Source organism: Dipodomys spectabilis, unplaced genomic scaffold (assembly GCF_019054845.1).
Source record: "Dipodomys spectabilis isolate Male_0828 unplaced genomic scaffold, ASM1905484v1 ptg000545l, whole genome shotgun sequence".
Taxonomy (NCBI): Eukaryota; Metazoa; Chordata; class Mammalia; order Rodentia; family Heteromyidae; genus Dipodomys; species Dipodomys spectabilis.
Genome location: NW_024871222.1, coordinates 562876 through 578360, shown reverse-complemented (window position 1 = coordinate 578360; position 15485 = coordinate 562876).

Below are 15485 nucleotides of genomic sequence, written 5' to 3'. Positions count from 1 at the left end.
CTTTCTTCCACTCAAATTCTCTACATGTCAGCCTCCTGAGGAGGTGGGATTACATTCACCAGGCACTTTCACCTTCTTTCTTTCTTCTTTGCTCTTAATCTGGAATGACTTCTTAATAGGGTCATTCCTATGGTTGGGACTTATAAGTCAACTTCCCAATGTTCTTTATATCTGCTTTATCTGAGAATATTTTCTCTCTTCATCTTACCCTCTGGTCACAGGGTTGAAGCCAAAAGTGAGAAATGACTGTTACAGGATTTAGGAGCAAATGTCCACAGGAAATGCCAGTTCTGTCACTTAGCATTGAGCTGTAGTGAATTTACTGTCTCAGGATATGAGGACCGAAACCTCACACTATCTGCATTGCTCCTTTTGCCTATAAAGTGATCTAATAATTATGAGAGTTGTGTGTCTCAAATCGTCATTATCTAGAACACACTAGAAACATGTTCCTGTGTCCGTTTTTCTCTAGTACCTCTCGAGATTTAGACTAAAGTTTTGGGTGGAATGGCTCCTAGGTGAATCCTTGAAGAAATCCACTTGAAGCCTCCTCGGGAGATCTCCATTCAAAGCCAGCCCTAGGAGGAAAGGTTTATTGTCTCCAATAAACCACCAGAAAACCAGAAGTGGAGGAGTGGCCTAGAGGGTAGAGCTCCAACTTTGAGAGAGAAAGCCAAGCAGGAGATACAGGGCCAGACCAGGCAGGAAAGCCTGGGTGGTGCTTATGTCTATTGAACAACCAGATGGCTGGAAGTGGAGCTGTGGCAGTGGTAGAACCTCAGCCTTGTGAAAAACGGCTGAGGAATGCATTGCATCCTCAGTTTAAGCCACGGGATGGCCACAAAAGAAAATTCAAAAAGAGAAGCCAAGTTTATGTATCAGTGTCTTACTTACTTACGTGTGTATATTACTTCCCTAAGTGCAAAGTGGCTGTATGCAAAACTTCTGCTTTTATTTACTGATTTATGTTTTAGATATGCTCATTGTACATACTGCATCATTCTCTTCATTTCAGCCCCATTGCTTTTCTCTTCCAGGTTTCTAGGCCTGTTTGCTTATAGGATGCACACTGAAGCTCTCAGGAGCCTTTATTTACGTTTTATTATGAGGCCAATGCAGGAGCAGTCACAAATCAGGCAGGGGAAGAAAAGATCATAGTTCATAGAAATAAGCGGTATTCAGAAAATTATACTTGGGTACTCAAAATGGTAGCATATATATGTAAAAACTACCATTAAGAAAAAAGAGGAGGGGGCTGGGAATGTGGATTAGTGGGAGAGTGCTTGCCTAGCATGCAAGAGGCCCTGGGTTCAATTCCTTAGTAACATATACACAGAAAAATCCAGAATTGGTGCTGTGGTTCAAGTAGTAGAGTGCTAGAGACAGTGTCCAGGCCTTGGGTTCAGCCCAAGAAATGTGAAAGAGATAACTATGTAGGTAGGTAGGTAGGTAGGTAGATAGGTAGGCAGGTAGGTAGGTAGGTAGATAGGTAGGCAGGTAGGTAGGTTGGTACATAGATAGATACATAGATACATAAAAAGAAAGAAAGAAAAAAGATAGAAAGAAAGAAAGAAAGAAAGAGAGAGAGAAAGAAAGAAAGAGAGAAAGAAAGAAAGAAGGAAAGAATGAAAGAAGGAAAGAAAGAAGGAAAGAAAGAAAGAAGAAGGAAGGAAAGAATGGAAGAAGGAAAGAAAGAAAGAAAGAAAGAAAGAAAGAAAGAAAGAAAGAAAGAAAGAAAGAAAGAAAGAAAGAAAGAAAGAAAGAAAGAAAGAATGAAAGAAAGAATGAAAGAAAGAAAGAAAGGAAGGAAGGAAGGAAGGAAGGAAGGAAAGAAGGAAGGAAGGAAGGAAGGAAGGAGGAAGGAAGGAAGGAAGGAAGGAAGGAAGGAAGGAAGGAAAGTCAATAGACAGATAGATAGATAGATAGATAGATAGATAGATAGATAGATAGATAGATAGATAGATAGATAGATAGATAGATAGATAGATAGATAGATAGATAGATAGAAAAATGATAGATGAATCTGGTCTTGGACTTCAAGAGGAAAGAAGAGAACAATTCCCAGTCATGTGGTCTTCTGCAGTGTGCCAGGACACCAGCATCATCTTCACACAACCACAGAGCAGGAAGAATGTCTCTTTCACACTTCTCAGGCAGCTGAAGGCCCCAGAGCCAAGAGGGCAGAGCCAGGGTGTAACTCAGCTGCTTGGAGCCAAAAGAGAAATGACCCTGCCTCACCTTGGACTGGGGATTAGCATAAATGATGTGGAGAATGAAGGAAGGAGAAAAGACTGGCAGAGGTAGAAGGAGGGCCTTCAAATCTGATAGATGGAGAGTAAAAAACCCACTCCCTAAGACCAGAGAGCAGGGCCTTTCTACTCTGTTCCTCCCCTCTCCCTAACTAAACTGGCTCTCTATTGGTAACCTAAAGATCGCCTGAGGCTCCCTTCACCTGAGGGAGGAAGGTTAGTCATTATTTGAGGAAGCTGAGAAAAGCCTGACCCTGGTGTAACTCTAACAAATGTTTCAGGTTTCCCCCCATTGCTGGCTGTGCCTGAAATGAATGAAGTGGTTTTGCAGCTCGCTTCCCTGTTGAGTGTGTATATTCTGCCTCCTTGTTCTCTTCACCTAGCTTGGCTTTTGAAACTGTTTTCTGTCCTTCAAATGCAGTGTTACACTGGAGTTCTTCTGGCTAACTGTGCCAGGGCTTGGATCCTTAGAACTTCATTTGAACCCAGGATGGGTCAATGGGTCAAGAACACTAAGAACATTTAGAGTAACTTCTCATCATCAAAGGAAAAACAAGAAGCTCTTGAACATCTGACCTTTCAGACGTGGAAGTCAGATTGTCATAGACTTTCCTGCCCTGGCTGGGTTTGGTGTGATCCTGAGACCTCAGCTTCCTGAGCTAGGGTGATTGGCAAGAGCTACTGGTGCTCTGCTAGGTTCAGACGTGTAATGACATTGACAATACAAGCCAAGTGCTTATCACAAAAGGATTTGGGAGCATATTAAGCCTTTCAACATTGGACCTTTCAGAACTCTGTGGACACAAGGTTACAATGCTAGAGTCTATGAGGCTGGGCATGTGGATCTGCTACACTTAAGCCTGGAGGTCTGACTCCAATTCTGGTGTATATGAGCGTTGATTTTCCAGAGAATGTTCTCGTAATTAGCAAATAGAAAAGTACTTTGATTAACCCTCAATTTTTTTCCAGTTGTGTGTCTTGTAACAACCCTGGGCACTGTCCCTGAGCAACTGAGTCAATGCTAACTCTCTACCAGTTGAGCCACAGCTCCACATGGGATTTTTTAGTGGTTCATTGGAGATAAGAATCTAGCAGGTTTTTGTTGCCTAGGCTGTCTTTGAACGGTGGTCTTCAAATCTAAGCCTAATGAGAAGGTAATTTTCCAGGTGTGAGCCACCGGCATCTGGCCTACTGTTTTTGACAGTCCTGGGGATTGTTTTTCTCAAGGCTGGTACTCTACCACCTGAGCCACTCCACTGTGTCTAGCTTTTTCTGAGTATGTGGCACTGAGGATTCAAACCCTGGTATTCATGCATGTTGAGTGAGCTCTTTACCACTAAGCCACATTTCTAGCCTCCCCCTTACAATTTTATCCAACAACTTGCGTGTCCTCAAGAAAAGGCTTCTCAGTATAAATTATCTAAAGACATCCCTATAGGAAGGTGTCCAAAGATAAGTAAGACAAAGCTCATTCTTGGGAGAGACGCTAAATGTGAGAAGACTGTGACAAATGCCTCCATTTAATTATGTATCATGTTTCAACATAAAAAGTTTTAATGATAAATGAGTCAATGTCTTAAATTATTGTGTATAATTTTATAATAGATATGCAAAATGTAAATGGAATGATAATATAAGTAAAATAAAAAATAAAAAAATGAATCAAATAAATAAAATAAATACAAAATCAATAATGAAAAACATAACATGTAAAAAACATACATATGTAAGGATATATCATATATTACACATGTATAGAAATATCTTTTCCATTGTAGGGCCTTCATTCAGGCCATGGGAACTCTAGCCTGAATTTCTTTTCCTCAAGGACAGTAAATTTTTCCTTCACCCATGGTATAAAAGAGTTACCAGGATGGTGAGATCAAATCCCAACATTGGTATAAATACTGGCCCCAGTTCCAAGACAGTGACTTAATTTTTTAATGGAATCAGTTTATTCAGTTCCATGCTGAACATTAAATAAAAAGCAGTGTAGAATTTTGTACATCTATTCAGACATCCTTTCCTTAACCCCAAAGTGCTTCTCGGAATACTACATTGTTTCTTTTTTTGTATGTTTTTTATTATAAAAATGTTGTACAGAATGGTCACAGTTACATGAGCAAGGTCATGAGTATATTTCCTATTGAGCATTGTTACCTCCTCCTTTGTTTTCCCCCTACCATTCCTTACCTCCCATCTCCACAACTACTCCCCGTGCCAAGTTCAGTGACTTAATTTTTTAGTTTTGTCTTGGCACGGGATTTGAACTCAAGTAGTAGCAAATCTGCACTTTCCTTCACATTGCTACAAGTTCCTGAGTTTAATTCCCAGTCTAGAAAAGAAAACTGGCAGAAATTCAAAACCAGGGAGCTCTATTATTTTTAAATTTTGTTAACTAATCAATTAATTTTTGTCTTTTGTCTTTTTCCTTTTTTTTTTTTTTTGGCTGATCATGGAGCTTGAACTCAGGTCGTGGCAACTCTGCCCCAGTTTCGACCACCCTAGGCTTGGTGCAGCCTCGGGACCCTTACCCAATCCTGGAATCCTAGGCCCAGAGGGCTTGCAGAAAGAAAAAAGTGAGATAGCACAAAAAGTGGCAAGCTGCAGAGGAATGGGTGTTTAATTTTTTCTTTCTTTGCGTGGTGATCATCCTGTGTCTGAATGTCACGAGTGCAAAGTACACCTGACCTGCCATTGCTGAAGGCTGGTGGGCTAGCAGGGAAGCCATAGGCCAACCTGTCAAAATAGGCCCTGGGTTCAAATTCAGGTAAGGACAACTACCAATGGCAGGAGATCACAACATACTCATTACTATGCATAGGAATACCAATTGAAAGAGAAGTTTGTGCATTGGTCGAGCCTAAAATTGGATACAAAAATCCTAGGACAAAGATTGGTCTTAATTTCATGCTTTATTAAGCATGAAAAGAATAGTATTCGTTTAATTATGGTACAATAAATACCTAAGAGTTGTTAGGAATATAGTATATGTCATTCAATCATAGATAGGCGGCTATGGTGCTTTTTACCAACATATATTTATTTGTATACTACTGTCTGCCTATCCTTGTATCGCTGTTTTGGCCAATCCTGGGTCACGATCTCAGCACCTGGGAATCAACTAACAGCTTCATTGGCTAGAGGCTGCTGTGCTCACACTCACTCATTCATGAATTGGACCTGCTAGGCACTGAGTTCAGATCCTGGCAGTGCTAAAAATTTAATCTTGGAGTATGAAGCCAAGTGCGACACCTGTTTTCCTTTTCTGGGAGAGTCCTGGGTGTCAGACATGATGGAGAACACATCTACAAATCTAGATGGTATGTGATAGGATGTACACAATGTAATACATAGTTAGGTGTCATCACAGATTTGGCCAAATCTGGGTCTTGATCCCAGGTCCTGAGATCCACTTGGAAGCTGAATGGGCTAGAGGCTGCGGAGTTGACACTCACTCATTCATGAATTGGGCCTCTCAGGCCTTCACATCAGGTCTCATCATTACCAAAAATTTCTTCCTGGTGTAAGATTTCAACGGTGACACCTGTTTTCCTTTTCTGTACAAGTTCATAATATGTCTGCAAAGCTACATGCTATGGAATAGATGGGAATAAATGCAATAAATGTTATAGGTGTACTCACAGTCCATAAAATAAATGCTAACTAAATAAATAAATGATAAAATATAATGTATCACTCCAAAAAACATGATATAGACTGAATATATTGATGTAAGTATAAATCATATATTTTACATGTCTATAAATGTTATGAGGTGCTTGAATTCAGGCCTAGGGAAGAATTTAGTTCATGCATGATTCTCATAGGAAATGATAGGCAAGATGTATGGCACAACAATTAGTTTTAATTAAGAGTTGATGAAGTGTGACAATAAGAATCACATTCAGGAATTGGAGGCATTGGGAAAGATCCAAGAATCAGTACTCAAATGGTAGATTGGATACGAACACAGCTCACTACATCTCCTACTCTATCCAAATAGGTAATTAGCATACTAGCTTCAGCTTATGAATGGATGAATATTTTGCCCTATCCCCACCCTGGGGCTCGATCTCAGGTCCTGGGTATGGCCTAGATCCTTAGTGGCTCACAAGCTGATTGGCTCATGTGGACCTATTTGGCTGTTGGGCTTCTTAGACCCCAAGTTCAAATTCCAGCACTACCAAAAGGTTTATCCTGATTTGAGAAGCCAATCCTTGCACCTGTTTCCCTGTACTGTGCAAGTGCTGGGTCTCAGCAAGAATCAAGAAAGCATAAGCAACTCTACACCTGTGGGAATAGATTGTCATCCATGTCAACACAGTTTTATATGTCATTCTATGCTCAATAAAATACACAATACATCCTTGAAAAAGACACAAAATAAAAAGAATAACTACACTGAATACAAGACGCATACCACACCTGTAGGTAAATAGAGATGCTATGCATAAAAGAGCTGGGCTTCTTATTTTGTCCAGTGCTAGGGCATCGAAGAAGGCCCTGGACCAGGCCTGACATTCTTGTTTTCAAGGATGGTGAGCCTTCCCTTCCCCCACAGTTCAACAGAGTTACCAAGACCTGAGTTCAAATCCCAGCACTGACAAAAGATTCATCCTGATGTCAGAAGCCAGTCGTTGCACCTATTTCCCTCTCCTGTGAAAGTCCTGGGTCTCACCTAGGATGGAGAATGAATGCATAGGCAACCCTGTAACCATGGGAAAAGTTTATCATCCATGTCAGCACAGTTATAGCTGTCACCATACTCAGTAAAATACACAATATCTCCATGAATTAGACACAAATTTAGGAGAAGAAATGCACTGAATGCAAGTTGCTATCTGCACATGTATGTCAATATAGATCCTATGTTTAAATTATGAATTTAGGAATATAATGGCCTCAGCTTCAGTAACCTCAGGGTGGCGGGCTGCCATGGGCCCATAGCCAACCCTGGGATCCTAGGCCCTGAAGTCTTGCAGGAAAATACACACACACACACACACACACACACACACACACACACACACACACACAGAAAAAAAGCCGCGGGATGGATTTTTGACATTGGTTTCCTTTCCACGGTGATCATCCTGGCTCTGAATGACTCGCCTACAAAGGGTACTTCACCTTGCATTGGCGAAGGCTAGTGGGCTATCAGGGAAGCCATAGTCCCATGCAGCAATGTTGGCCCTGAGTTCAAGTTGGTCCTGACACCAACCAATCGGGGGATTTCCCAAGAGACTCATTCCTATGCATCGGAATACCGATGGAATGTGAGCAAATTCTTGATTGAGAAGTTTCCCCATGGATGGGTCTAGTCTAAAATTAGACACAATGATCCTAGGATGCTGACTGATCTTATTGAATAGTTTATTAAGCATGAAAAGAATCCTATTCCTTCAATGGTGGCATAGTAACTACCTAAGAGTTGGTAGGAATGTAGTTGATGTCATTGAATCCTAGGTAGATGTCTCTGGCACTCTATACAAATATATATTTATTGGTGTACTACCACCTGCCTATCCATGTATGTCTATTTTGTCCACCCCTGTGGCTCAATGTCAGGGTCTGGGAACTGCCTGGCAGTTTCCTGGGCTAGAGGTTGCCGTTTTGACACACCCATTCATGAATTGGGTCTGCTAGGCCCTGAGTTCAGATCCCAGCACTGTCAACAATTGGATCATGGAGTAAGAAGCAGAGTGTGACACCTGTTTTCCTTTGCTCTGAGCATTCTGGGTGTCAGACATGTTGGAGAACATGTCTACAACTCTAGATATTATGTGGCTATGTGATAGGATGTCATCAAAATAATAAATGGAATATGTGTTACCATGGTCAATAAAATAAATTGTAAATAAATGAATAAAACAGAAATACAATAAATAACCACAACAAACAGGATATGTACTGAACATCTATGAGTAAGTACAAATCCTATCATTACAATGTATATAAATAGTATGTTTCCCAGGGGTGGGGCTTGAATTCAAGCCTAGGGCCTAGGTCTGACTTTCTTGTCTTCAAGCACGGTGAGCTACCCCTTTGTCCACAGTGCTGCAGAGTTACTCAGACCCTGAGTTCAAATCCAAACCCTGGCAGAAAAAAACAGCACCAATTGCAAGCCAGGGAGATAATTTTTTTTTTTTTTTTTTTTTGCGAAACAAGGTCTTGAACTCATGTAAGGCAACTCTATTTAACTTCCATGACCATAGTCTGGGGTGCAACCACTGGAACCACATGTGATCCTGGGATCCTAGACGTCCAGGCCTTATGGGGGGGAGACGCACAGAGAAGAAGTGGTGGGATGGAGTTTTAACATTTTGCACCATGATCATTTGGGTCTGAAGGACACGGCTACAAAGGGTACTTCACCTTGCAGTACTGAAGGCTGGCAGGGTACTGGGGAAGACAGTCCTGCAGGACAATATAAACCTAGAGTCCAATCTCAGTCATGTCACTTCTGAATGGCGGGGGTTCCTAAGAGAGGGAGTAATGATTGAATGTTGTAAGTGTCACAGTTGAGTGAGTTGCTCATGAATGATACTTGTATAAATTTAAACATCATGATTTCAGTAGGCTGATTGATTTTATTTAATATGAAGCATTAAAAGACAACTATTTCTTACAGGGACACAACAATTTCAGGACACTGATTTACTTAATAGTTTATTAAGGATTAAAACAATAATATTAATTATATGGAAGCATAACAAATACCCAATAATTGTTAGGAATGTAGTCTATATAACTGAATAATGGATAAACATCTCTGGCACACTATAAAGATATATATTTATTAGCACACTTCTATGTGCGTGCCAATCTGTTCTTATTTGGTCAACTCCAGAGGCTCAATCTCAGGTCCTGAGAAATGCCTATCAGCTCAGTTTGCCCCAGGATGGCAGGTTGACACTCAGTCATTCATGAATTTGGCCCTGTAGGCCATGAGTTCAGATGCCAGCACTCCCAAACAATGAATCGTGGAGTAAGAAGCAGATGGTGACATATGTTTTCCTTTTCTGTGAAAGTCCTGTGTGTCAAGTATGAAGTGGAATACATATGCAGACCTATATCCCATATAACCAATGTAATCAATATTCTATGTGCCATAATAGTCAATAAAATAAATGGTTACCACATGAACAAAACAGAAGGTAAAATGAATAACTACACTGAATGCAATATCGAGTCAATATATGTATGTAACTTTAAATCATATATTTAAAATGTACACAAATAGGATGTTTTCTAGTGGTGGTGATCGATTTCAGGCCTAAGGAACAGACTTGAATTTCTTGACTTCAAGAAAGCAAGCTTCCCCTTCCTACACAATACAACAGAGTTACCCAGACCATGAGTTGCAATCCCAGTCCTGGCAGAAAAAAAATGGCATCTCTATGCTATGTGACAATCAATTCTTAGGTATTTCATTATTTCTCCTTTAATGAATGTAATTTTTTAAACGCTTCATAAAGTATTGATTAAAATCAATCAGTATCGTAGAATATAATTGTATATAATTTTATCCTAGAATTATTCAAGAACTGCCCATTCAAGCATGACATATATCACATTCCATTGGTATTCATATGGATAAAAATGAGTTTCTTAGGATTTCCTGCCATTTGGAGGTGGCAGGACCAGGATTAGAATTGTAGGCTCCAGCTCCCAACACTTAAACCCGAAGTTAGGGAACTCACTGGTCTGTCCAAGAACATCAGCAAGAACAATGATTAAGCAGGCACCAGTGGCTCTCAGCAGTCCTCCATGATACTTCCAAGGCTGTGAAAGGAGATTCATGGTCAAAGTCACCCTAGACTGGAAAGTACTTGAGACCCCTGTCCATCTTCAGTATCAACAAAGCCAGAAGTAGAGCCGTGTGGCTCCAGTGGTAGAGGTGTAGCTTTGAGCAAAAGCAGCTCATGGACTGTGCCTAGATCCTGAGTTCAATGTCCAGGACAGGCAACAAACAGACATACACAACAATCTGTGCAACCATCCGGCCATCTGTTGGTTAACACCACTACCAGCAGTTGAGGAAGGTAGAGGTAACTGAGTGGTAAGCAAGAGTATCGAGGTGAATTTGGAGTACAATAGGAAATTGAGGACCTAGTCAGTGAGTGGGAGAATAGAGGATTTCCCAGAGCCTGGGAATGTGGCCAGCCCATCTTTCCCATCCCAGGACTTAGATGTCTCAAACAACAAGAATCTGAGACAGAGCTGTGGGCAACAAACTACTGCCAGAACACCAGCAGAAAAATTCCATCGTCAGACCTTCAACATTCAAGAAAACAAAGAATACAAAAAAGGGAAAGATCCCAAAGACAAACTACACTGGGGAGGGTGATTCAATGGAGGGTCTTGCCAAAGGCCTCCCCTGCTTTTGGACATAGTCACAGCCACCAGGGTCCAGAGTTCAAGGGTCCCGATACCACCAAGAATCTGCAGAGGTGCTACAGACATGTGGTGCCTGCCCTGCACTACAGCAAAAGAAGAAACCAGGTGCTCTGTGACAAGATCTAACCACTGAAGAAGGAAAAGACAGACGTGCAGGATTGACAAGAGAAAGAGAAGGAGAAGGTAGCCCAAGTGCACAAAGCACCAAACTGAGCTAGACATCCACAAGCTACCCCTACAGAGGGTGGTTTCGGCAGAAAGTGATTTAGAAACGGGACCAGCCCACATGCTGCTTACAGCCGATGACAGAAATGGAGCACGAAGCCCTCACCAGCTGCCTACAGGCCATAGAGCAGGACATGGGGGAGCTGGAGATGGTAGCTTCTGTGGTTACTACTTACAGAAGGAGACTGAATTGTTGTTCCAACAGCTGAATGATGTAACACTTCAGCTCAAGGAAAAGACCAGAAGTTTCTATGACATGGAGCAAGTGAACACAGAGTTTTAGGAGAAGCTGGAAGCACTCTGGACATAGAGGAGCAACAGGAAGAACAGAATCTGCAAGTTCCAACAAGTGCTGCAGAGGCATGATGTACTAAAGAGACTACAGGACAATCTGAGCTGAATGGTGACCACAGCAAATCTGGAGACAGACACCTTCTCGCAGAACCTGAGCATTTAGAGGGCCCTGCAGAAGGAGGAGGACTGGTGGCTGACCGACCAGGTAAACCAACTGACAGAGGAGAAGGAGTGAGGATGGAGATAGGTGATGCACCTAGAGAATAGCTGGGGGAACTGAGAATGAAGCTGGCAGAGCCATTGCCCCCTGAGGGTCCATCTCAGGAGGAGCAGCAACTGCAGGCCCACATCTACCACACGCAGATGGGGTTAAAAAACCTGGAGGAACAACTTCACATCTACGTCCAGGAAAACCAGAGACTCCGTCTCCAGATTGCGGAGCAGCGGGAGCAACTGGGAAGACTAGAGGAGAAAACCAAGGATCGGCAGGAGATCCCCGAGACCCCACGATGTGCATGTGTGTGCAACACACAGATGGAGGAACAGCTGGCCTTGCTGCGGGACGCTCTCCCCATGGTGAGCAGTGAGAAGGAGGATCTCACCAGCATCATGGACTCAGAACAGCAGCTGACGAAATATCTGCGGGAACAGCTGGACTGCTCAGATTAGAAGATAGAGGAATGGAAAGAGGTGGCTGAGAGAGAGCCAAATGGCTCGGGGGCTGCAGGAGCAGCAAGAGCAGTCCCTGACCTAGCTGAAGGAGCTCAGAGCCACCTGTGAGCAGCACATCACTTCCAATGAGCAGCTGTGCTCCAAGTAGTAGATCCTGCAGTAGCAACTGCAGAGGTAGACCCAGCTGTTGGAGCAGCTGAAACAAGTGCAGTGTCCGACCAAATGGGGGGACTAGGTGGTGCCCCCAAAGTGGCAGGACAGTTTCAAGTGCTTGGAAGTGACAAGTCCACCTGCAGGCCCAGCTGAGCTTCCTGGCTTTCCCTGGGGAAGGGGAAGATGTAAACCCTGGAGAAGCAAAAGCTGAGGAAGCGACTCTCCTCGATGTGCCCATTGCAGAGGATGGAGATGTCTCCCAAACTGAGGGGGACTTGGCTCTGTTAGCACTCTCAGAGGCTGAGATCCACAGGGGGCAACTCCTTCAGGACTGCTGCAGGCACTCCTCCTCCCTGGGACAGCTCAGTGCCAGATAGAGCCAGAGCCACAGGTCCCCTGCCCCGTGATCTGCCACCACAACATGTGAGAGAATGGGAAGTGGGACATGTGGGCATCCGAGAAGAAAATCTGCTTCATCCACAACCTGTCTGATGAGGTGGACCTCCAAAGTCCTGCAGATGAGCTCCAGCATCGATGCAACCAGCTGTCAGCACATATCCGCACCATCCAGGAATCCCTCCTGGCATTTAAAGGACAGATGTTCATTCTGGATCAGCTGTATCAGGAGAAAGCAGAGTGCAAGTGCCGGCTGTCTCAGGAGAAGATGAAGAGTAGATAACTGCAAGTGCTGCGGTCTCTCTTACACAGGGCTCCAAATGCTGACACAGGCTGAGCTCCCCACAAGTGCAGTTGCTTCAGAGGCCTCAGGCTCCTGGGTGGTCAAAATGAGGGAGAAGCAGAAAGGTTTTGAAGAATTGCAAATTCAGGATAGTGTGGAAACTGAAGGGGAGAGGTCAGGGTTCCCTTCCCCGGACTCCCCCACAGAGCATGTCCTGCTGCAGATCCCCACATCCAGAACTGCCCACAGCTGGTGCGCTCAGGCTTGCAGTGCTCTGTCCCATTTTCTGTAGACTGATGGGGATGATGACTCCCTATGTGACATACTGAGTCCCAAAATCCTCAGCAGCCACCAGAACTAGGTGGCCAGGTGGGCTTCTCTAGGCCTCCATCTGCCTGGTGATAGGAAGCGTAAACTCCGGGCCAAGTAGAGCAGAGGCTGCTGGGAGGAGGCCCAAATTCCAGGGACATCTAATGGCCCATTGGTGGTCAGGAAAGAGGCCTATGGTATGCTTATCACAAAGAATAAATTATTTCCAAAGGGAAAATAAAGCCTCCACAAAGATTTGTTCTTCCAGTTATGGGGCTTGAACACAGGGCCTGACCACTCTCCTTGATCTCTAATTGATCATGCCTGGTAGTCTACATGTTGAGCCCCAACTCCCCTTCCAGCTTTTTCATTTTTGGAATCAAACACAGGGCTTCAGGCTTGCTAGGCTACCACTCTATCACTGAGCCACATTCTCAGCTAGGATGATTCCCTGCCCCCAAACCCATATGGCCAATCCTCAAATAAATAGGAATTAGGGGCTAGGATGAATATGAAGCACAAGTCTGGTTCACTTGGAAATACTCCTCTGCCCCCTCTTCGACACCCTTATTTAAAGTTTCTCTTTTACTATTGAGGGATGAGAGAGGGAGAGGGATGTCCGAGAGAGGAGTACCAAGAACAGTGGCCCCCTGAGTCCCACAGCCTCCCACACACAAGTGGTCCAACAGATTCCCGTCTTACCTGACTCAATGTCATGTCTACACTGTCTCCCTAACCATGCAAGGCTCAGAATGAAATAAATGTCAGCCCTGGCCTCAGCCCACACCCAGAGTAGAAGCTCCTAGTCCCAGGCTGACTTCCACTTCTGACTTCCCCGAGTTAGGCTGGACCCACCACTCATCACTGTGTTGGTGTCAATGATCTCATGGATGGATTTCAGGAAGAAGGTCTATGTCAAATAGCAGAAGCAGCAGTGTGAGCAGGGAGGAAGGAGCTGGGGCAATTGGTCTGGGATCTTCCTCCTTGGAGCCATCCTGTTAATCCAGAGCCATCCTGACCTGAAGCACAGCCACGGCCATGAGGTGGACAAGATAGTGGAGCACGGGACTAAAGGAGGTACTGCTTTATCTTGGCGCACTTGAAATTTCTAATATTTGGCCCATGCCAATCCCAAAGCCAACATGCAATGCCTCTCCTTGTTGTTGTTGTCCATGAGCTGTTGCCCCTGACCTCTTTTTCTCAAGGCTTGTACTCTACCACTTGAGCCACAGGGACACTTCTTGTTTTCTGATGGTGCATTGAGGATAAGAGTCTCACACACTTTCCTGCCCAAGCTGGCTTGGAAGCCAGATCTCACCTTCCTAAGTAGCTAGGATGACAGGCGTGGGCCACCAGTGCCCAGAATATGATGCCTTTTTAAAGGATCTTGGCAAGTCTGTAAAAGGAACCCCAAAGGGTCTGGATAGACCATGATCCAATCAAGGAGCTGGGATTGGGAAAGGCTGATCGGGGAAGCCATTCTGTTCCCCAAAATTATAGATGTCAGGTGGTGTTGGATGCATCAAACTCCTAGGCCAACAACCACTAGACTTAGTGGGGAAAAAGGTAGAGAATACCCAAAGGTTACAGTGTAGAAATCTCTGATTTTGCATGCATATGGTTTGTGTGTGTGTGTATGTGTGTGTGTTCAATGATGGTGGGTTTCCCCTCCCCCACAGTGCCAGAGAGTTAATCAGACCCTGAGTTGAAATCCCAGTCCCGTCAGAAAAATGGTTCAAATTCCAAGGACGGTCTTAATTTTTTTTTTGACCAGGAACGTGCCCTATCTTGAAAGCACTCTCTGTGCTATGACATCATTCTATTCAAAGCAAATTTGTTAGCTGGGTGCTATTCTTGATAACAACTATGGATGTTCACTGATAGAAATATATGTATATATACACAAACACATGCAGTTACTGGCTCTTTTTTTTTTAGTGCAGATCCTGAGGCTTAAACTATGAGCCTAGAAATTGTCCCTGAGCTCCATTTACACAAAGAGCACTTTATTGTGCCTTAATCCATGATACTTCATTAAATGGAGGCATAATTTAATATCTAATAATTATTAGTAATATATTACATGTAATTTAATAATTATAGACATCTAACATTCTATAAATATATTTATATTTAAATGTACAGTAGAATATACATATACATCTCTCTCTCTCTTTCTCTCTCTCTCTACATTTATATACACGTATTTGCAACAATTTACACATCTATCTCTTTATATATTGGCCACTCCTCGGGCTAGAACTCTGGTCCTGGGAACTGCCTGGCATTGAATTTGTTTGAGGTTGCTGTGCTTAAACTGACCCCTTGATGAATTAGACATTCCAGGCCCTGAATTCAAATCCCAGCAGTGCCGAAGTCAATAGGTGGAGTAAGAAGCCAATGTTGACTTGATTTCCTTTCTGTGGAAATATTGTGCCCTAGGTACAACATGTAATATCTATGCAAATACATATGTATGACATATATTATACTTGTGTACA